At 49.5% G+C, this 21,232-nt stretch overlaps 1 long non-coding RNA gene across 1 annotated transcript; it reads right to left on the minus strand.

Annotated features, from left to right (window-relative positions):
* Positions 1 to 39: 39 nt before the first annotated feature.
* Positions 40 to 20,543, minus strand: LOC115640199. The gene is made up of 3 exons (XR_003997841.1): positions 20,533 to 20,543; positions 16,113 to 16,120; positions 40 to 1,453 (listed from the first exon to the last, which is right to left on the minus strand). It is a non-coding gene; the product is annotated as an uncharacterized LOC115640199 (long non-coding RNA).
* Between the last annotated feature and the right edge of the window lie 689 nt (positions 20,544 to 21,232).

The raw sequence follows: 21,232 nt of genomic DNA on the forward strand, positions 1-21,232 counted from the left end.
AAACCCCTCCACTCACTGTAGCAACTGTCTATTCCACAGTGCTGGAGCAGAGCGAGACTAGATCTGGCTGCAGTTTGACGCTGTGGATGTTCAGACACCAAGACAACAGCAATGACCACACACTAATGCTACCATAGTTGGCAGGATTTGAACCTGCATAAGGAGACTCCAATGGATTTCTCATCCATCACCTTAACCACTCAGCCACAACTACTTGATGTACAGGGGCTTCACTACACAATGATTCTGTTCTCACAGAATTGTCACTTCAAATTGTTCAGACCAGCTCCCCCAGCACACAGTTTTGGTTGTGCATTAGTGTAAGTGTGTCCGTGGCTGAACAGCAAGAGTTCCTGCCCATTTCCCTTTCGGCTGGAGCATAGTTAGAGAGTGCTTGCGGTTAACGGCATTGCTATTGATTGTTGTTCATTCCCCACACTGACAGTTCAGACCGTCCCTTTCCTATTCGAATCTCCACCAGATCATGCCAATGGCTGGGGGCAGGATTTCTCTGGGGCACTGAAATATTTCAGGGGATTGGTGCGTAAGCTCAGCCTTGCATCCATCGATGATGTTTCTTGGACTGACAACAGCAGCGTAAAGAAAGAGCTGAGCCAATATCTTACTGTCGGAGGTGAAGGTGGCCACGTCCTCTCTGTCACCTCTAGGGGAATAAGGCAACGCTTCAAAGGAAAACGTTAGAAATTGTAGGGGAGAAATAGGAATGGAAAAAGCCCCTTTTCTCAAGAGATACAAACTCAACTCCCTCCTGTCTCTTGTCACCAGTGGATTATGCCTCCCTCCTTGTGAGGTGTAAATAAAATAAAGAGGAGACAAGGTGGTTTGGCGCAAACAAAGGTAAGTGTAGTCAAGGTAAAGGTACAGAAAACTGTGGGAACAGAGGAAAATGCAAACAATTAATACAGTGAAACAGTGACTGGCTTTGGGAGCTTAACGCTCAGGCCCATAAACCCTCCCTTGGAAACTGGAAAACACTAAATGATGCTCCAGCACAGAAACCATTCCCCACTGTTCAGGTGCAGTGGATCCCACATGCCGGCACGATGCCCAGGACCTTCCACTCTCCAGATGATTTAGAGCCGTTGAGGAGGAGCACTGGGGAGTCCAGACGACGGTTGTGTTTTGTCGCTGGCAGGGAGGCCCTCTGGGATGCTGGACACCAGGAATGCAGGATGGCAGGAATGGTGGTGACAGGCCTCCTGTTCCTCAGTTTCACGGCGGGACCGAGGGGGTTCTTCACTCTCCAGCTCGGGAGCACTATGAAGACCCGACTGTGGACGGGTGATTCAGAGATTCCCTCCTTCCTCATCACTGCGCAACTGTAACATTTTGTCTGAGCCAGGCAGAGTTTATCTTCATCACATTCTGTCCATCCACTTCTCAAAGTGTCATGTGATGAAGCATTCTCCATTGTCTGTGCTTGCAGATGATGCTTTGACTTCTTTAATCTATCAAAGTCGCTATGACTGGAGCTGGGTATCAAAGACCTGGGAGAGGAATTCAAATGGATCCCAAACACAGTGTGATCATTGGGAGTTTAAATCCCAGGTTCCATTTATTGGTAAAGCCACTTCTAACAAGGTAGCTGTTTTGTCCCCTATTATGGCACAAGTTTGAAATATGGGTCGCTTAGAGCCAATATTCATAACATCAACTACAAAAATGAAATGTCTAGCAACAGGAGGGAGGGATAGCTCAGTGGTTTGAGCAGTGGCCTGCTAAACTCAGAGTTGTGAGTTCAATCCTTGGGGGGCCACTTAGAGATCTGAGGCAAAAATTGGTCCTGCTAGTGAAGGCAGCAAGCTGGACTTGATGACCTTTCAAGGTCCCTTCCAGTTCTAGGATATTGGTATATCTCCAATTATTACCTTTAGCATAATTATACTCAGCCAATCAGAACCTCTCCATAGACCCCTTACACAACAACCTTTCTACAGTATTGGCTACAAATATAGAACAGTGGTCGCAACGGTGATCTATACAATTACAGATTATGTCAATAACATCACAGGAGGTGACACAGCATCGGTGAGACTGATACTAGAATACTGCTTCCAATTGTGGTGTCCTCATTTGAAAAAGATGTGAAATTGGAGCTGGGTCAGCAAAGAGCCACCAAATGTTCTGAGGGCTGGAGAAAAATGCCTTCTAGTGAGCTCTAATGGTCTCGTCTGGCCATAACGTCGACTAATTTCTGAAAAACTTGAGTGTAGCATTGGGAGCAGTATCTGATGTTTTTCTGTCTAGCCAGCTTTCTGCCTAGAACGAACACTCCTTGAGTGGGGTGATCCACAGGGAGTAGCTCAAATCACCAAAGTGCCTGGCCAGGGGCAGGACATTGGCACAGCAAGGGAGGAGTGTGGCAGTGACATCACAAAGGCCTTTTGCAGGACCTCAGACTATTGGTCAAGGTGGTGGGGAGGTGGGGACCTCACAGAGAGATGCTGACATCAGCCAGGCAAGACAGGGGCAAGGGGCCAGGGAAACCTCAGAGACCCCTGTGGCTTTGCTTCAGCAAGTCTCCTCCAGGTCTCTCTTTGAGGGCTGAGAGAGTATTTGGGTTCACATACATGAGCGCCAGGAGGAACCTCTTCCAAGTTTTCTCCTTCCCTTTTAGTGATTTTAGTAGAAATCAGCCATCCCTGTTTAGAAGGTAAGAACCTCCTCGAGGTTTGAAACCTGTTCAATTTGATCCATCTGGTGACAGTTGAATTCTAGGTGTGGAAAACACGAGCTTAAGGAGGCAGAATTTTATTGCGCACCTGGGATTTCTCCCCTTAGAATCACTGGGGACATTAGGATTTGTCCTTTTTGTTTCACCTCTTCCTCCATCCATCCCTTCCTCCTTTCTCTTCTTCTCTTGCTTCCTTTGTCCTTTTACCTGTTCCCTTCTTAACACCAGAAGGGTGTGTGTGTCTGTGTGTGTTTTACAGGGAAGTGCTCTGCAGCTCCCACTGTGGGAGGTCCACCCAAAAATGTGGGGCTGAAATAGTGCTCGGACAGTGATCCCCACCAGTGACCTGGGCCATCCTTTGGGCTCTCTGGTGAGAACCCTCAGCCTCCCATCCCCAGTCTCTACCCTGATTGGCTGAGCAGGGGGTTATTGACAGAGAGGAGACTCAGGTCCTTGTTGTTCTCTTTTAAGACCAAGGAAATAAGTCAGAACCAGTTCTATGTTTGATGAGTTTTGCTGCTTCTCTGCATTAATGGTCTCTGAGCAGTTGATGATTCTCTCTAACATTGCAGTTCTCCTCAAATACTTGCTGAATAATTACTGTCACTGTTGTTGGTCTGGAGCTCATCTGAGAGCACTTTACTCAGGTCATTCAATGTATGAAATTCAAGATCCAACGGTTAGTTTGAAAATCAGGGCTCTTAGGTCCTATTCCCAAGTCTGCCACTGGCTGGGTGTGTGACCTAAGACAAGTCAATTCTCCTTCCTCAGCCTTAGCTTCTCCCTCTTTCAAGTAGAGATAATAATCATCCGCTCCTACCTACCTAACAATGCGTGGAGGGAGGGGGCGGCTCTAAGATTTTTGCTGCCCCAAGCAAAACAAATTTTGCCTGCCCCCACCCCAGCCCTGGGCTCCCCACCACGTGCTCCTGCTGACCGAGCCCTGGGCTTCCCCCTACCAGCAGCCCCTTGCCAGCCCAGCCCTGGGGTCTCCCCCCACACACCCCGTGCCAACAACATAGGTTTGTTCTCCCCAGTCCGCCCAGGCTGAGCTGCTCCCGTTTATACTCCATCTCCAGTTGGAGCATGCCCAGAGAGGATGAGGGGGTGTGGCCTCTTCAGCCCACAGGGTGCAGTTAACCCTAGCAGTACCAGTGCAGGGTTGATGCACCTCATCACAGACGGCATTTCCCAAATTTTGGGATTAGTTAGGAGATCTCTTCAGGAGTAACCTCCTGTAGGGACTGGGTCACAAATACCTTGGGAACCAAATACCTGGGCATTTTGCCTAGTTCGAAGTCACTTGCTGTGGAATTCTATCCCTGGATCATCTGAGATAATATTGACTTAAACAATTGAACTACCCTGTGACCATGTGCACTTATTTCGGTCAGTTCCACCATTTGGGGTCTGCTGCTGTTCACCTTTTCAAAGTGGAGATTTAAAAACAGACTGTTTCTCTGATAATATCTCCATCAGCTTGGAGTATTCTCTCCTGTTGACTGAACTGCATTTGAATTTTCTCCATGTCATCATGCAGGGATAGGGGAAAAAACAAACCTAAAGTCAAAAAATGATGGTCATTTGTCTGAAATTTCCCAATAAATCTGAGCTACAATCTGTCAAACAACACTAACATGCAGGTATATGACCAAGGAGCCTTCATGAAAGATAGAAAACCCATATCACGGAGAGGTAGAAGACACTTTCCATTTTCATTTAAAGTGAAATTCCGGAGTAGGTTATATCTGATGTCTCAGTATCAGGATGAGAAATTCTCCCCTGATCCGCTGAAACCTGCTTCACCCAGTGCTGTCTCATTAGTGTTATTTACAGAAGTTTTAGCATCTTCATAACAGGCGGAAAAAACAGCCGACCTTCCCAGAAGTGGCTTTGCCAATAGAGGGAAAAGGGGATTTGAACAGTGCTTGGGATCCATTTGAAATCCCCTTCCAGGTCTGTGACACTTTCAGCTCCTGCCAGAGTGACTGATTTAGGATCAAAGACGTCCAAGCACCATTCCCAAGCATGGACAGCCAAGAACATGACCTCACCAAACACGTTGGGAAGTGAAGGAATATGAAGGTGTCATAAACAGATAAGTAGGAGTTAATAGAACAAAAGTGCTTCATATCTCTTTTGCCTGGAAAGTGTTAATAAGAACAGTGAGCCTGGCTGTCACCTGACCAGAGGACCAATCAGGGGACAGGATACTTTCAAATCTTGAGGGAGGGAAGTTTTTGTGTGTGCTGTTAGTGTTTGGTTGTTGTTCACTCTGGGGGCTCAGAGGGACCAGACGTGCAACCAGGTTTCTCTCGAATCTCTCCAATACAGGCTCTTATAAGTTCAGAATAGTGAGTACTAGGTAGATAAAGCTAGTTAGGCTTATGGTTGTTTTCTTTATTTGCAAATGTGTATTTGGTTGGAAGGAGTTCAAATTGGTATTTTGCTGAAAGGACTTTAATTTCTACTTGCATACTTAGGCTGGAAGGGTATTCCCAGTGTCTATAGCTGAAAGACCCTGTACCTATTCCATTTTTTTAAATTTACAAAGATAATATTTACTGTTTTTATTTTCTTTAATTAAAAGCTTTTCTTGTTTAAGAACCTGATTGTTTTTTTATTCTGGTGAGACCCCAGGGGACTGGGTATGGATCCACCAGGGAATTGGTGGGGAGAAAGGAGGGAAGGGGGAGAGAGAGGTTAATTTCCTCTCTGTGTTAGGATTGCTCTCTCTCTCAGGAAGAATCTGGGAGGGGAAAAGTTGGATTTTCCTCTCTGTTTTAAGATTCAAGGAGTTTGAATCACAGTGATCTTCCAGGGTAACCCAGGGAGGGGAAGTCTGGGAGAGGCAACGGTGAGGGAAAGGGTTTACTTTCCTTGTGTGAAGATCCAGAGGGTCTGGGTCTTGGGGATCCCTGGGCAAGGTTTTGGGGGGACCAGAGTGTACCAGGCACTGGAATTCCTGGTTGGTGGCAGCGCTACAAGTACTAAGCTGGTAATTGAGCTTAGAGGAATTCATGCTGGTACCCCATCTTTTGGACGCTAATGTTCAGAGTGGGGAATTATACCATGACATGGTGTGCAGCATGTGGGATAGATAGAAAAGACAGAATCCAAAAGCCAGTGAGGTTTTTATTTCTCTCCCTGCTAGCTGTCTGCAGGCAGACTGAGGTTTGGGTTTAGAGGCAAAAGCCAGTAGGAATTTTTCTTTCTCTTTCCCTGCTAGCTGTGTGTAAACCAGGCTAGAGGAAATTGTTTTAAAAGCAAAGGTTTGCAATTTTTTTTGGTCTCTCCCTTCTTAGTACTCTGAAGGCAAAGGCACTAGGGTTTAACAAGGGTCTTTGTTAAAGAAAGGAACTCCAGTTGTGAGTTACCATACACCAGCAAAACACATTTGCAAATGAATGTTTTTTTCTTTCTAACTCTGTCGGGAATAGCTAGGTAGAAGGAGTTAAAAAAGACTCTGTTGCTAAGCAACCCTAAGGAGGCAACAGAGAAGCAGCATTTCAGGCAGTAAACAGCAGAGGGTGCCCCAACACAAGAAAGCAGAAACCATGACTACCAAGGACACCCTGAAACAGGAACAGGCAAAACTGGGGGCAGAGAAACAAATCAAAGACGCAGACCACAAGCAAGACATGGAAAAGAAACTGCAAGAACTAGAAATAAAACAAAAAGAGATGGAGCTGAGAGAAAGAGAAAGAGAGGCTGCCCACAGGAGAGAGCTGGAGATAAAAGAGAAAGAGTTGGAACTCCAGAGGGAGGCCCACCGGCAGGACTTGGAATTAGAACAGGCTAAGCCGAAGGACACAGCCAATCCTATCAATCCTTCGCCAGTTATTGTTCCACATCCCAAGAAATTTCTCACCTACAAGGCAGGTGATGACACTCAGGCCTTCCTAGAAAATTTTGAAAGGACCTGCCATGGGTACAGCATCTCTGAAGACCAGTACATGATAGAGCTGAGGCCACTGCTCAGTGGACCCTTAGCAGAGGTGGCGGCTGAAATGCCTAAGGAGAACATGAACAATTATAAACTTTTTCAAACCAAGGCCAGAATCAGAATGGGGCTAACACCTGAGCTTGCCCGTCGGAGGTTCAGAGCCCTAAGGTGGAAACCAGATGTGTCATTCACCCAACACGCCTACCACAATGGAAAGAATTATAATGCCTGGATATCAGGAGCCAATGTTAAATCTCTGGACGACATGCACCTCCTAATACAATTGGAGCAATTCTTAGAGGGTGTTCCGGAGGAAATAGAAAGGTACATCCTAGATGGGAAGCCCAAAACGGCAACTGAGGTGGGGGAGATTGGAGCCAGATGGGTGGAAGTGGCAGAAAAGAAAAGAGCTACTATCAAGGGGAGCGAATATCACCGGGGTCACACTGACAATAAACCCTATACCCGAGGGCAACCCAAGACCCCACCTACATCCCAAGGAAAGCTGCCGACTCCCTGTTCTCTCACCTCACCAATCTCCAGTAACCCACCACGGCCCAGTGACCAGTCAGCTGGGAGATTCTTCAAGTGTAATGAACTGGGACATATAAAGGCCAACTGCCCCAAGAACCCCAACTGAGTGCAGTTCATTATATCTCCATCTCTCCAAAGATCCCCAGGCCCAGATGCCTCTCAAATACCCTCAGATTGAAGGGAAATGTTGAGAGTGGGCGGAAAGAAGGTTATCTCGTGGAGAGACACAGGGGCACAAGTGTCAGCTATCCACCAATCCTTGGTGGACCCCAAATTCATCAACCCAAAGGCCCAAGTGACAATTTACACCTTCATGTCACAAGCAGTAAACTTGCCTACAGCTAAACAGCCTGTCCAGTACAAAGGCTGGTCAGGAATGTGGACTTTTGCAGTCTATAACAATTATCACATCCCCATGCTACTGGGGGAAGACTTGGCCAACTGGGTGAAGCGGGCCAAGAGGGTGGGAATGGTTACAAACAGCCAAGCCAGGCAAGCTTCCAGACCCATTCACGTTCCTGAGCCGTCCACAGGGGCCCCGTCTGTTTTAGCAGAGACCCAGACAGAAGCAGTGGACCCGGATCCCCTGCCAACGACTGCTACAGTCACAGTACCTCCAGTCCCAGACCCGGACCTGCAAACACAACCAACACCAGAACCATTGCCAGCACTGATGCCAGTGCTTGCAAACGCATCCTCAACCCCAATGCCAGAGGGCACCAGGGAGCCTGAACTGACAGAAGCAGCAGACAACCACACCCAAGAGGCTCAGCCTGAGCCTGGAATACCACCTGGTACACCAGCGGAGAGCGGTTCACCAGCCACGAAAACAACCCCATCAAACATCGCTTCCAGAGGGACCAAGCCCAAGTCCACAGTCTAAGGAAGAACTGGTGTCTCCAGCCTCCAGGAAACAGTTCCAGACTGAGCAGGAAGCAGATGACAGCCTTCAGAAAGCTTGGGCGGCGGCACAGAGCACCCCACCGCCTCTCATCTCTTCTAACCAATCCTGATTTGTTATAGAACAAGGGCTTTTATATAAAGAGACTCTTTCTGGTGGACACCGGGAAGACTGGCATCCACAAAAACAGTTGGTGGTTCCAACTAAGTACCGGGGGAAGCTCTTAAGCTTGGCCCATGATCATCCCAGTGGCCATGCTGGGGTGAACAGAACCAAAGACAGATTGGGGAAGTCCTTCCACTGGAAGGGGATGGGCAAGGATGTTGCCAAGTATGTCCGGTCTTGTGAAGTGTGGCAAAAAGTGGGAAAGCCCCAAGACCAGGTCAAGGCCCCTCTCCAGCCACTCCCCATAATTGAGGTCCCATTTCAGTGAGTAGCTGTGAATATTCTGGGTCCTTTCCCAAAAAAGACCCCCAGAGGAAAGCAGTACATACTGACTTTCGTGGACTTTGCTACCCAATGGCCAGAAGCAGTAGCTCTAGGCAACACCAGGACTAAAACTGTGTGCCAGGCCCTAACAGACATTTTTGCCAAGATAGGTTGGCCCTCCGATATCCTTACGGATTCAGGGACAAATTTCCTGGCAGGGACCATGAAAAAACTGTGGGAAACTCATGGGGTGAATCACCTGGTTGCCACCTCGTACCACCATCAAACCAATGGCCTGGTGGAAAGGTTTAATGGAACTTTGGGGGCCATAATACGTAAATTCGTGAATGAACACTCCAATGACTGGGACCTAGTGTTGCAGCAGTTGCTCTTTGCCTACAGGGCTGTACCACATCCCAGTTTAGGGTTCTCACCGTTTGAGCTTGTGTATGCCCATGAGGTTAAAGGGCCATTACAGTTGGTGAAGCAGCAATGGGAGGGGTTTACACCCTCTCCAGGGACTAACATTCTGGACTTTGTAAGCAACCTACAGGACACCCTCCAACACTCTTTAGCCCTCGCTAAAGAAAACCTAAAGGATGCTCAAAAAAAGCAAAAGGCCTGGTATGATAGACATGCCAGAGAGCGTTCCTTCAAGGTAGGAGACCAGGTTATGGTCTTGAAGGCGCAACAGGCCCATAAAATGGAAGCATCATGGGAAGGGCCATTCACGGTCCAAGAGCGCCTGGGAGCTGTTAACTACCTCATAGCATTTCCCAATTCCTCCCTAAAGCCCAGAGTGTACCACGTTGATTCTCTCAAGCCCTTTTATTTCAGAGACTTGCAGGTTTGTCAGTTTACAGCCCAGGGAGGAGATGATGCTGAGTGGCCTGACGGTGTCTACTACAAAGGGAAAAGTAACAGTGGCATGAAAGAGGTGAACCTCTCCACAACTTGGGAACATCTGCAGCGGCAACAAATCAAGGAGCTGATCCACTCTCCCGTGAAAGTTTCCCAAAATCAACTGGTTAAAAATTGTCCTTACAATGTGAAGCATCTTGTAGTTGTACATAATTAGTAGCATATGTAAGGGTGCATTTGTTTATTGATCTGTTTATTCTAGAGTTCTAGAGAGAAATCACTGCCAGTGTGGGCAGCGATTTGGGGTGTGTGTCATAAACAGATAAGTAAGGGTTAATAGAACAAGAGTACTTCATGTCTCTTTTGCCTGTAAAGGGTTAACAAGTCCAGTGAGCCTGGCTGTCCCCTGACCAGAGGACCAATCAGGGACAGGATACTTTCAAATCTTGATGGAGGGAAGTTTTTGTGTGTGCTGTTAGTTTCACCAGGGAATTGGTGGGGAGAAAGGAGGGAAGGGGGAGAGAGACACTAATTTCTCTCTGTGTTAGGATTACTGTCTCTCTCAGGGAGAGTCTAGGAGGGGGAGAGAGAAGGAGGGGGAAAGGTGGATTTTCCTCTCTGTTTTAAGATTCAAGGAGTTTGAATCACAGGATCTTCCAGGATAACGCAGGGAGGGGAAGCCTGGGAGATGCAACGGTGAGGGAAAGAGTTTACTTTCCTTGTGTTAAGATCCAGAGGGACTGGGTCTTGGGGGTCCACGGGCAAGGTCTTGGGGGGACCAGTGTGTACCAGGCACTGGAATTCCTGGTTGGTGGCAGCACTACAAGTACTAAGCTGGTAATTGAGCTTAGAGGAATTCATGCTGGTACCCCATCTTTTGGACGCTAAGGTTCAGAGTGGGGAATTATACCATGACACACCTATTTACTCAGTTTAGAATTCTAGGGCTGCATAGTTTCCTCTTAAAATGAGAAAACAGCATGAAAGCTACAGTTATTAATGTAGCCAAGAAGGATACATTAAACGCAATTTCAAAATGACTGATGACAAATGTCTAAAAATGATTCTACTGGGTGGGTGATAAGGCAAAAAAGGGGGACAAGGAAACTTGGAGGATGAATAAAGGTATAAAGTTATTACTGCTCAGGTTCTTCAGAGACCCCACAGCTTCTAATAACCCAGGGGACAGGACTCCTTACCCAGTGAGGTCACCGTCTCATAGTTCTCCTGCATGACATCCCTGTAGAAGGCTCTCTGAGTGGGGTCCAGCAGAGCCCCCTCTTCCCAGGTGAAATACACAGCCATTTCCTCGAAGGTCACCGGCCCCTGAAAGAGCAAGAGTCCAACACTCAGCACCTGCTGCCCCACACTCATGGGGGAGAGGAGCCAATCAAATGGAAGCTCTGGGTGGCTCATAGTCAGAGTCCCACCCCACCCCACTCAGAGCAGCCAGGAAACGCCAGGGTGAGGGGACGAAGCGAGAGCCCCTTGTCTCTCCCAGAAGATCCATCACCCGCCTACTAGCCACAGACCGATACAGGAGATGGAGGCCCTACCAGGGTGCATGGAGAGTTCGCTGGCAGGGAGCCCAACACTGTTCTCATTGTGAAGAGCTGGACAGCGCCAGACTTAGTGGGGGGCAGACTACATGATGGTCCAGGGGGGCCTTGCTGAGGGGGTTTCTCCAGCAGGGGTGTCCTGTCTCTCCTCTCCCCACTTCTCTTCAGCTGTCTGCCCTTCAACTGTTCCTGCAGCCCTGTCCCCTCCCACCACTTGGAGCTGCCCCTGCCAAGCTGCTCCCAGGAGCCTCCTGTGTGCTGCGCAGGGGGGGCTGCTGATGTCAGAGTGGCCCCACCCTCCTGCCTCTGTGCCCAGTGTCTGCTGAGCTGAGCTGGGGGGGACTAGATTCTGTGCTGCTGCCTCTGGGTCAGGAGTGGGAGCTGCTGGCCCCTGCTGCTGTGTGAACGAGCCTTCAGACTAGTGAGTGCCGCTGTGCTGGAAATGACAGTGGACTGTGTCTCACACTCCCCCAACACCCCCCCGCCACAACAGACACTTCAATTACTGTTATTACTTCTTTTTACTTCCTGTCAAAATGTGCAAAATACATATAGTCTCTGCAATTTTATTCTTTCCCATTAGGTCAGGATGACAGTGCTGTTATTTTAGCTTTTTAACTGGTCTGTGCATTTCTTCATTTTATTTTTGTCTTATGCTTAAATTCAGTTCTTTGAGTAACAAGTTCTAAAATGCCTCACCTGTCCTGGCTGCAGTAATTATCATTATTACTGTTATTACCATATTGTGCTTTGTCATTCATTATTTCAAATGGTACTAGCAAATAATAGGCTGTACATTTTGCTTGTACTTACCTTAGCAGGGCTTGTTTGAATATAATAGCTAAACTCAAAACTTCAGACACTATGCAGATGAAGATCACTTATCTTCAGATTGTATTTTTAGTCTGTGATGAAGCAGGGAGGATTGACCTGGGGATGTTGCGGGGGAGTTTTACTGGGACTGTCTGCATTGCGGATGGGATATCAGGGTGTGACTACACTTGAGGGACAATAGCTGAGCATGTAATCTGAGTCTGGGGGGGATGGGTCCACGTGACACCTTCTGCCTGAGGAAACTGGCTGGAGGAGGAGCCGGGGGTGTGGCTGGAGGAGGCGGCTGGAGGGAGGGTTCAGTTTGGAGCTGGCTAGGGAGCCAGGTCTGGCTCCCTACCCCCCCAAGATGGACCTGACCTGGTCCTGTCGTCTGTACCTACAAGCTCTGTTTGGGACTGCGTTCCTGTCGTCTAATAAACTTTCTGTTTTACTGGCTGGCTGAGAGTCACCGTGAATTGCAAGAAGTGGGGGAGATGCAGGGCTCTGACTTCCCCAAACTTCATGGTACAGTTATATCTGGAAAGTAACTTAAAATTTCTATGAAAATAAATGCAGTTCCAAGTACGATAGCAATGATGGTGTCAAATGTTAGTGAGCCACATACATGACTGTGATCACTAAACATAAATGCCAAAATAACTAGAAAATAAATTCCCGTTCTTAATAAAAGAGAAAAAACCTTAATCACATATGTAAATTAAGTAAATATGTTGTCAGTGAAGTGAAAAACAATTGACTAAAATAGAGGAGATGGCAGCACTAACACAGAGTGTGTCTGTTCAGTAAAATCTGCTTCCTTTCTCTATATTTATTTATCTCTGCTAAAGAGAGGGTGCAAAGTATCAAACTTGCGTTTCTGATGCTTGCATCAAAGCTCCAGAATTGATACCTCAAGGCTTGGGACAGGGAATGTCTTGCTGTATTATCTCCTGATTGTTCTAAATTTACTTTTAAATTTAATATGTGGCTGTAATTGGAGTCAGTATATATTTGTCTCTCTTTATATAACAATTAGATACAGTGCTCATCAGTGAATTTCTAAATTATTTTCTGCAAAAAGTCCTACAGTTTTCAGGGCGTCAGTAGCCCCTGGAATCACAGTTAAAGTTGTCCCCTGCCCCAGAATCTGAAATGGCCCCTGGTGAGCCAGGAGCAGCCACAGGGCTGCAGGGTATCTGGGGCTCCAGCAAGATGCAGCCCCCGTGTGAGCGCGCAAAGCCAGTCTTGAGCTGCAGGCAGAGCGCCGGGCACCACAAGCCACAGCAGCAGTGTAGGAGTAAGGGTGGGAATGGCAGCCAGTGATTTTAGTTTACTGTTCATTTACTGTGTGGTGTTATAAATAACTAACACATTATGTCATACAGAATCACTGTATGCTAGATAGGGAATAGATTTATCAGTATGTATCGAAAATAATCATATATTCGGTATCTAAGTAAATAGGGTTGAAACGCAAGGCCTGTAGGCTGAGACCTGCAAGATTTTAGCTTCGCAATTTTAGGCCTTGGAGCTAAGAAACGCTGACAGAAGCAAATGGCCGAGGAGTAACCCGATGCCTTAAGACGATGGGAGAAGACATATCAAGTGGTAAAAGGGTGAACAATCAGCCAGAAGATTAATTTAAATAAAACATATTCTGGAAAGGCACCTCTGTTTCCAAATGTGCCTTAACCATAGGATATAGATGGTGCGTCAATGCTAATGAGGTATAATCAGAATCACATTATAAAAAGGGGGTGCCCAGAGCAGGAAAATTGAGCTCCCTGTGGGAAATTCCAGCAGGAACCATCCCTCAACTGATGATCAATCCACAAGAGACTCATCAGACTCTAGTACTATTGTTCAGGATATGAGTAGAACTAGAGTTGTAACTTTTGCACAGGTCTTTATAGAATGTCTATGTTGGGTCGTCATAACCTTAACTGCAGCAAAGAATCCCGTGGCACGTTACAGACTAACAGACGTTTTGGAGCATGAACTTACGTGGGTGAATACCCGCTTTGTCAGATGCATGTATTCACCCACGAAAGCTCATGCTCCAGAATGTCTGTTAGTCTATAAGACGCCACAGAATTCTTTGCTGCTTTTACAGATCCAGACTAACACGGCTACCCCTCTGATACATAACCTTAACTGTAACTTTAATAAAACTTGTAAAACCAACCAAGCCTTGTGCTTGTGAATGTCTGTGTGGGCACTACCCTTGCTCTGTGTGTGCTCCTAGAGACTGTACATTTGAAGCAAGTAGCAGAGGCGACTTTCACTCTGTGAAGCTTGACACTGTCGCCACCAGAGCCGACCCCGCTGCGGTGCAATGCCGCATTACAAACTGCACTTTACATACAATAAAAGGCTGCACAATTCCCCACACACCAGGCCACCCTCACTTCTGCGCTGCTGCTGGTGGTGCCATTGCCTTCAGAGCTGGGCACTCGGCCAGCAGCCACCGCTGGGAGGCCACCCTGCCAGTGCTGAATTTGTGCCAGGGCTGAGCTCTGGTGCCTCGTTCAATAACATTAAGCACTAGAGGGAGGCATCGGGGTCTGGACATGATGGTGGGGAGCCTGTGAGGGCCAGAGGGGATGGGGGCACCAAAATACAAGTTCACCCAAGGCGCCATTTTCTCTAAGGCCAGCCCTGGAGCTGGGTATGGGGGAGGGGCACATTCCCTAGGGCCGTGGTTCTCAACTAGGGGTCCCTGGACCTCTGGGGGGCTGAGAGCAGGTTTCAGGGGGTCCTCCAAGCAGAGACAGTGTTAGACCTGCTTGGGCCCAGGGCAGAAAGCCCAAACCTCACTGCCTGGGGCTGAAGCCTGGGGCCATCAGCCCTGCCACCAAGGGCTGAAGCCAAAGCTTGAGCAATTAGCTTTGCGGGGGGCCTGTCACATGGGGCCCCAGGCAATTGCCCTGGTTGCCACCCCTAACGCCAGCCCTGGCTTTTATATGCAGAGAACCAGGCATACGCAGGGCAGTGGAGTTTTTATAGCATGTTAGGGGATTAGAAAGAAAAAGCCTCACTGGTGGGTGCCCCCTCACATCTCACAGCAGCCGCTGGTTAATCAGGTCGGGCTTCAGCCCTGGGAGTCTGGTCTATTTTCCTAGCCCCACCTAGGGGGGATGTTTCCTGTCCCACAAATTAGAGCATTTCCACCCTCTAGCCTCATGGGTCTGTTCCTAGAATGGAAGCCGCATATTAAACCAGTCCCAAGAGGTATGCCACACCCTGGCCGCCCCCCATTCTCCACCCTGGGAATTTTTTTGGCAAACTCCTACCTCCAAACCAGACTGCCCAAACCTCCCACCTCCTGTGCATTTGGTGTCCAGCTCCCTCCAGCAGGAACCCACCACCCCCCTCCACTGATAATCCCTACCCGAACTGGCTCCTCGGCAGCCGTTTCCCTTCCCTGTCCCATGGGAGGATGGGATGAGCTGGAGCGAAACATGGACGACATCCTGCAGCCTGGCAGGGCCAGAAGGGCAACTGTGGAGGTCTCAGAACAGGCTTTAGTTCATGTCACATCACGATTCCCCCAGGATCTTTCTCTGCACAGACACAGCCTAGATTCTGCCATGCTGGGAACATGCTCCATCTTTTTATTACAGGGGAGACCTGCCCCTCCTGCCAGGCTAAGCCCACAGGGAGATTTTTCAGCCTCCTCAGTAATAAAGTCTCTGAACACAATGCTAGAAATGAGCAAAAGCAAAGGGGCTGGGCAGGCTCCATAGGGACACTGGCTCCTCCCTTCCCCTCCTGTTCGGCCATGTCCTGTTTCTGGCAGAGATCAGCCACCCTCTTTCCCCCCCAGAGGCAGCCATGTCTGCGGGCTCCCCCAACCAGCACCTACTAACCACCACCCACGTTGGGGGAGTGACATAGGACAGCAAATTCCCACCTACCCAAGGACAAATTGCTGCAGATAAAACGGGCTTTGTTCACATCCCAAATCAGAGGAGAATTTAAGAATTATGGAGAAAATAGGGCAAAATATGAGATTAGAGAGTCAATAATTTCAGGGAAAACGAGGGAATCTCCTTGGATTTTCTAGCCACATGTAGGGAGGAGAGAGAGAAGGGGAAGAACTAGAGAGAATTGTTATCAGGTTTTGAGATGAAAAGAAATGGCACAAACAGGAAAAGTTTGCAAGTAGCTCACCCCTGTGACCATAGGTGTGCGCAGCACATTTCATTAGGGTGTGCATACAGAGAGCCCCACCCCATCCACTGCCTCCCACTTCCTGCCCCCTGGCTACCCTCCTCAGAACCCCCAACCCCCCTGCTCCTTGTCCCCTGACTGCCCCCTCCTGAGACCCCCCCACTGTAACTGCCTTCCTAGGACCCTGCCCCCTACCTCTACCCCTGACCCTTATCCACACCCCTGCCCCCAGACAAACCCCCGGGACTCCCACTCCTATCCAACTGCTCCTCGCCCCCTGATAGGACCCCTAGAACTCCCAACCCATCCAACCCCTTGTCCCCTGACTGCCCCCTCCTGGGACCCTGCCCCTAACTGCCCTCCAGGACCCAACCCCCTATGTAAGCCTCCCGGCTACTAGTCCCCTGACTTCCCCCTCCTGAGACCCCCCTACTATTATCGCCTCCCTAGGACCCTCCCCCCTACCTGTCCTTCCTTCATAGGTCATGTTCTCAAGACCTTTCATCATTCTTGTTGCTCTTCTCTGGACCCTCTCTAATTTCTCCACATCTTTCTTGAAATGCGGTGCCCAGAACTGGACACAATGCTCCAGTTGAGGCCTAACCAGCGCAGAGTAAAGGGGAAGAATGACTTCTCGTGTCTTGATTACAACACACCTGTTAATGCATCCCAGAATCATGTTTGCTTTTTTTGCAACAGTATCACACTGTTGACTCATATTAAGCTTGTGGTCAACTATGACCCCTAGATCTCTTTCTGCCATACTCCTTCCTAGACAGTCTCTTCCCATTCTGTATGTGTGAAACTGATTGTTCCTTCCTAAGTGGAGCACTTTGCATTTATCTTTATTGAACTTCATCCTGTTTACCTCAGACCATTTCTCCAATTTGTCCAGATCATTTTGAATTTTGACCCTGTCCTCCAAAGCAGTTGCAATCCCTCCTAGTTTGGTATCGTCCGCAAACTTAATAAGCGTACTTTCTATGCCAACATCTAAATCGTTGATGAAGATATTGAACAGAACCGGTCCCAAAACAGACCCCTGCGGAACCCCACTTGTTATACCTTCCCAGCAGGATTGGGAGCCATTAATAACTACTCTCTGAGTACGGTTATCCAGCCAGTTATGCACCCACCTTATAGTAGCCCCATCTAAATTGTACTTTCCTAGTTTATCTATAAGAATATCATGCGAGACCGTATCAAATGCCTTACTAAAGTCTAGGTATATCACATCCACCGCTTCTCCCTTATCCACAAGGCTCGTTATCCTATCAAAGAACGCTATCAGATTAGTTTGACACGATTTGTTCTTTACAAATCCATGCTGGCTATTCCCTATCACCTTCCCACCTTCCAAGTGTTTGCAGATGATTTCTTTGATTACCTGCTCCATTATCTTCCCTGGCACAGAAGTTAAACTAACTGGTCTGTAGTTTCCTGGGTTGTTATTTCCCTTTTTATAGATGGGCACTATATTTGCCCCCTTCCAGTCTTCTGGAATCTCTCCCGTCTCCCATGATTTCCCAAAGATAATAGCTAGAGGCTCAGATACCTCTTCTATTAACTCTTTGAGTATTTTGGATGCATTTCATCAGGCCCTGGTGACTTGCAGGCATCTAACTTTTCTAAGTGATTTTTTACTTGCTCTTTTTTTATTTTATCTTCTAAACCTACCCTCTTCCCGTAAGCATTCACTATATTAGACATTCCTTCAGACTTCTCAGTGAAGACCGAAACAAAGAAGTCATTAAGCATCTCTGCCATTTCCAAGTCTCCCGTTACTGTTTCCCCCTCCTCATTGAGTAGTGGGCCTACCCTGTCCTTAGTCTTCCTCTTGCTTCTAATGTATTGATAAAAGGTCTTCTTGTTTCCCTTTATTCCCATAGCTAGTTTGAGTTCATTCTGTGCCTTTGTTTTCTAATCTTGCCTCTGCATTCCTGTGTTATTTGCCTATATTCATCCTTCATGATCTGATCTAGTTTCCATTTTTTGTATGACGCCTTTTTATTTTGTAGGTCACGCAAGATCTCAAGGGTAAGCCAAGGTGGTCTTTTGCCACATTTTCTATCTTTCCTAACCATCGGAATAACTTGCTTTTGGGCCCTTAATAGTGTCCCTTTGAAAATCTGCCAACTTTCCTCAGTTGTTTTTCCCCTCAGTCTTAATTCCCATGGGACCTTACCTATCAGCTCTCTGAGCTTACCAAAATCCGCCTTCCTGAAATCCATTGTCTCTATTCTGCTGTACTCCCTTCTACCCTTCCTTAGAATTGCAAATTCTATGATTTCATGATCACTTTCACCCAAGCTTCCTTCTACTTTCAAATTCTCAACAAGTTCCTCCCTATTTGTTAAAATCAAGTCTAGAACAGCTTCCCCCCAGTAGCTTTTTCAACTTTCTGAAATAAAAACTCCCGACCCATCCAACACCCTCTGCTCCCTGCCTGCCTCAACTCCGCTCAAACCGCCCCCCAGGCACCATCCGAGTCCTCAATCCATCCAACCCCCCTGCTCCTTGTCCCATGACCGCCCCCCCCAGAGACCTCCCCAACCCGCTAATCACCCCCCCAACTGTTCAACCCCTCTCCCCACCTCCTGGCAGTTCTGTCCAGTGGCTGCTCCCACCCACACCCTCAAAGTGGCAGAGGAGGTTCCTTCTCCTTCGGTGGGAAGGTTGCCTAGTGGTTAAGGCACAGGACTCAGGCTCAGGTGTTCTGGATTTGATTCTCTGCTCTGCCACAGATTCCCTGCTTAGCCTTGGGAAAGTCACCGCACCTCTTTGTGCCCTAGAGCCCACCTGCCAAATGGGGCCAGTGCTGATCCTGCCTCCTGGGCTAAATCCATTCATGGCTGGGTGATGGTGGGGGAAATGGAGATCCCAACATGGGGAGATTGGGGCTGAATTTCTCCAAAGCCAGAGAGTGGGAGCCAGCTCCACAGGGGGGATGGGAGCGAGAGGGGCTCAGGGCAGCTGCACACAGAGTGGAGTCAGGGCTTCAGCCCTGCAACCTTAGCCACTAAGGTGGCTGGGGCTCCCAGGCTGGGGACTTCAGCCCCACATCTTCTGCCAGGGTCCAGGGCTTCTCCTCCCTGCCCCAGGATGGCTCCTCTCCCCCTTCACCCCCCCAGTGCAGCTCCTGCTGGGGTCTGGGCTTCTCCCTCCACCCCCCCCGCCTCCCAACCCTGCGTGGCATCTCCTCCCCTGCCCCAGCTTGGTGCTTCTCCCCCCCACTGCAGCTCCTACAGGGGCCCAGGGCTTCTCCTCCCCCTTGCCCCCTCCCCAGCATGGCTCCAGTTCAGTCCAGGGCTTCTCCTCCCGCATTCCAGCTCGGCTCCTCTCCCCCCTCCTGCCCCCTGCCAGTATCTGGAGCTATCCCTCCCCCCATCCTACCACTGCCACCAGCCCCAGCCTAGCCAGGCTCCCTGGGGCACCCAACACTGCTATGGCCAGAGCCGAGCCTGGCGGGCAGGGAGCAGCGATTCACGTGGAGGCCATGGCAGAGCCATCAGTCTGAGAGGTGGGGGGCAGCCCCAGGGAGCAGGGCGGGCTGTGCTGCTGCTGGCCCCGTACCCCCACCCATCCCGACCCTGAGGCAGTTTGGGGAGACACTCACTCAGCCCTCGCAGGAGCAGGGAGGGGGGAGCAGTTGAGCGGAGCCTGCCCAGAAAACAGCTGATCGCAGCTGCGCGCAGGCTCCCCCAGGGAAAAGCTCAGCTGGACGCAGGTATCTGTGCCCCCATGAACTGCTAAGCCCTCCAGGGACCCCTCCAGCCTTGACATAGGTATCTGTGCCCCCCACAACCCCTTAAGCCCCCCAGGGACCTGTACAGCCTGGAAGTTTTCATCTGTGCACCCCATAAACCTCCTAATCCCCCCGGGACCCATCTAGTCTGCACAGAAGTATCTGTTACCTCCAGAAACCCCCTAAGCCCCCCAAGACCCCTACAGCCTGGACGTAGGTATCTCTGACCCACATGAACCCCCTGAGGACTCCTTCAGCCGGGATGTAGGTATCTTTACCCCCACAACCCCCTAAGCCCCACAAGGGACTCCTACAGGCTGGACATAGGTATCTACCCCCCCACCTCCTAAGCACTCCTGGGACCCCTATAGCCTGAAGTTAGGCATCTGTGCCCCCCACGATCCCCTAAGTTCTCCCGGGTCCCCTACAGCCTGGGACGTAGGTATCTGTCACCCCCACAAATGCACTAAACCCCCAGGGAGCCCTCCAGTTTGGATGTAGGTATCTCTTCCCCCCACAACCCCCAATCCCCTCGGGACCCCTACAGCCTGGACGTAGGTATCTCTGCCTGCCCCAACCCCTAAGCACCCCCGGGACCCCTATAGCCTGAAGTTAGGTATCTGTGCTCCCACAACCCCCCTAAGCCCCCCAGCCACCCCTCTAGCCTGGACATAGGTATCTGTGCCACCCACGAACCCTATAAGCCCCACAGGGACCTCTCGAGCTTGGACATAGGTATTTGGGCTCCCTACAAATCATATAAGCCTCCCCAGAGACCCCTAAAGATGGGAGAAAACTATCTCTGCCCCCTAAGAACCCGTAAGGCCCACAGGGACCCCTACAGCCTGGAGATAGGTATTTGTGCACCCCAGAAACTCCCTAATCCTTCCTGGGACATCTCCAACCTGGACGTAGGTATCTGAGCTCCCCTCAAACCCACTAATCCCCCCCGGGACCCCGATAGCCTGGATGTAGGGTTATGTGTGACCACAGCCCCTCTATGCACCCCAGGAACATCTACAGCCACGACTTTGGTATCTGTGCCCCCCATAAACCCTCTAATCCTCACATGAACCCCTACAGCCTGGATGTAGGTATCTGTGCCCTTCACAACCCGCAAAGCCCCCCAGGGACCTTTACAGCCAGGACTTTGCTATTTGTGCCCCTCATAAATCTCCTAAGCCCTCTGGGACCCCTCCAGTCTGCACATAGGTATCTGTGACCCCCAGAAACCCCCTAATGCCCCAGGAACCCCTATAGCCTGGACATAGGTATCTGTGACTCCAATGAACCTCCTAAACCACCCAGGACCCCTCCAGCTAGGACGAAGGCATCTCTTCCCCCCTCAACCCCCAATCCCCTCGGGACCCCTAGGCCCTGGACATAGGTATCTGTGTCTGCCCCGATCCCCTAAACACCCCCATTACCCCTTTAGTCTGGACATAGGTATCTGTGCTCCCACAACCCCCCTAAACGCCCCAGCGACCCCATCAGCCTCGACGTACCTATTTGTGAACCCTCACAAACCCCCTAAGCCCCCAGAGATCCCTACAGCCTGGACACAGGTGTCTGAGCA

The sequence above is a fragment of the Gopherus evgoodei genome, unplaced genomic scaffold (genome assembly GCF_007399415.2).
Source record: "Gopherus evgoodei ecotype Sinaloan lineage unplaced genomic scaffold, rGopEvg1_v1.p scaffold_238_arrow_ctg1, whole genome shotgun sequence".
Lineage (NCBI taxonomy): Eukaryota > Metazoa > Chordata > Testudines > Testudinidae > Gopherus > Gopherus evgoodei.